The sequence below is a fragment of the Dermacentor variabilis genome, chromosome 6, assembly GCF_050947875.1.
Source record: "Dermacentor variabilis isolate Ectoservices chromosome 6, ASM5094787v1, whole genome shotgun sequence".
Taxonomy (NCBI): Eukaryota; Metazoa; Arthropoda; class Arachnida; order Ixodida; family Ixodidae; genus Dermacentor; species Dermacentor variabilis.
The window spans coordinates 100,586,764-100,589,208 of record NC_134573.1 but is presented as its reverse complement, the minus strand read 5'-3'; positions in this window follow the sequence as shown (position 1 = coordinate 100,589,208).

Here is a 2,445-nt window from a genome sequence, read left to right as displayed (position 1 = left end):
AGAAGAGAGCAGATTGGGTGAGGGAACAAGCGCGAGTTAATGATATCTTAGTTGAAATCAAGAAAAAGAAATGGGGGGGGCATGGGCAGGACACGTGATGAGGAGGGAAGATAACCGATGGTCATTAGGAGTTACGGAATGGATTCCAAGGGAAGGGAAGCGTAGCAGAGGGCGGCAGAAAGTTAGGATGGCGGATGAGATTAAGAAGTTTGCAGGAACAACATGGCCACAATTAGTACATGACCGGGGTAGTTGGAGAAGTATGGGCGAGGCCTTTGCCCTGCAGTGGGCGTAATCAGGCTGATGATGATGATGATGATGATGATGATGATGATGATGATGGTTACAGCGCAACACAAGACAAGGACAAAAGAAGGTATAAAACGACGACACGGCGCTGACTCTCAACTGATATCTTATTGAAGATATGTCCAACATATATATAGGTGCCAGTTGATAAGCATGACATGCGCGAGACACAGAGATGCATCGAGATAACTGTGACGAACGGACGCATAATAAAAATTGACATAGGTAACGCAATTCCTTGTCATGAAGAGCGATAGACGGTTCGCTGATACATGCCTTGTCCCTAATATTTACATTGTAGGCCTCAGCGATTCCCCTTGTCAATTGGCTCGCGTGTTTAAAAATGACACTAGTTTTTTTTATTTTAATTCGGGGCCCCAACCGCACGACTTGCAATGCTCCGGGAGATGAAGTGGCGCAACCCCTTGAAGAGATAGCTCATGCTCCCTAAGTCGAACATTCACACAGCGCTTCGTTTGTCCCGCTTACTCTCTACCACAAAATAATGGAATGGCATACTCAACCTGCTTAGCACAAGTAGTGTACCTGTTAACATGTTTGACAGTGCGTTTTCCCTTCACTTGCTTTCCCTTCAGCAAATCATCAACTAAAGGTCATATGCGACCCATCTTATGTTTCGCAGAAAAACGAACATCAGTACTGTACTTTGAACCAACGTTCTTAAGCGTATGCGCCAACTTGTGTACATATGGTACTGCTGCGTTTTTTTCTTTTTTTATTCTAATTTAGTTTTAATACTTTGGTCATTTATGCTCTTGACGCCGCGAACCATACTTTCACTCACAGATGAAATAATCACTTTGGGGTAACCGGCGTCCAGTAAACGATTTACCTGATCAGAAAAAGCAACCTTCGACATATGAAAACACGACTTCTTTAATGCGGCATTTAGGATAGTCTTCGCTATAGCGCGCTTCACTACATTAGAATGACCGGATTTATAGTTCAAAATGAGCTTAACCGACCTGGGATCATATTTGCAGCACACATGATTTTTACCAAAGCCAAATCTGAGGTCTAGGAACTGCAGTTGATGGTCCTTAGGGACTTCGAAAGTAAAATGAAGGCTTATGCCGTGCTGCCTGAATGACGTTAAAATTTCATCAGCACGCTGGGCGTGAATGTCACTGGTAAATAATATAACGAAATCATCAACATAGGTAAAAACCATATTGGAAAGCATAGCAAGGTGGCGCTCTAGTTGCCTATCAATATAACCTAGAAAAATGTCACTAATGATAGGAGCTACGCACGAGCCAATGCATACACCCAATATTTGTATATACAGACCCCCTCTCCATGAAAGAAAGGTAGATCTCAAGTAAAAGGAAAGAAGTTCAAGAAAGGCTTCTACTGAGATACCGCAACCATTGATGAAGGCTTCCCCATCATTGTCCCGTACTATGCAGTCTTTAACACATTTCATATCCTGGGCATGCCGAAGGTAGTAAAGAAACTAATGTCATTTTTGAGCACGCCAGCCAATTCACAAGGGAAGTCGCCGAGGCCTACAATAAAAAGATTAGGGACAACCTAACCGTCTATGGCTCTTCATGACAAGGAACTGCATTACCTATGTGAATTTTTGTTATGCGTGAGTTTGCCACAGTTGCCTCGATGCATCTCTGTGTCTCATGCATGTCAGGGTTATCAACTGGCACCTATATATACGCTAGACATATCTTTAATAAAATGTCAGTTGAGAGTCAGCGCCGTGTCGTCGTTTTATAGATTCTTTTGTCCTTGTCTTGTGTTGCGCTGTAACGAACTTTAGAATGAATCCCAACCAACTGGCACAACTTGCCGTCTTGATGTTTAAGGATACTTAAGTACTTTTCGGGTTCCATCCGTCTGTTCGTCTGCATGTAACCACTTCCTCTTCAACTCACGTCACGGGATACGTGACACTGGGTATGTGTCGCTTCACAATGAATCTCATTCGCCACGACTTGGGTCATTGGGAGTGTGCAACTGGGTATGTGCTGCGCTTCATGATTGCTTCAAGAACCTCTTTGACGTCAACATGGGGGATACGTAGGTGAGAGTGAGCATGCGCTACTGTTCAATAAACTTCATTCCGTCCATCTTGGATGAATCGGAATGTGCCACTGCTAT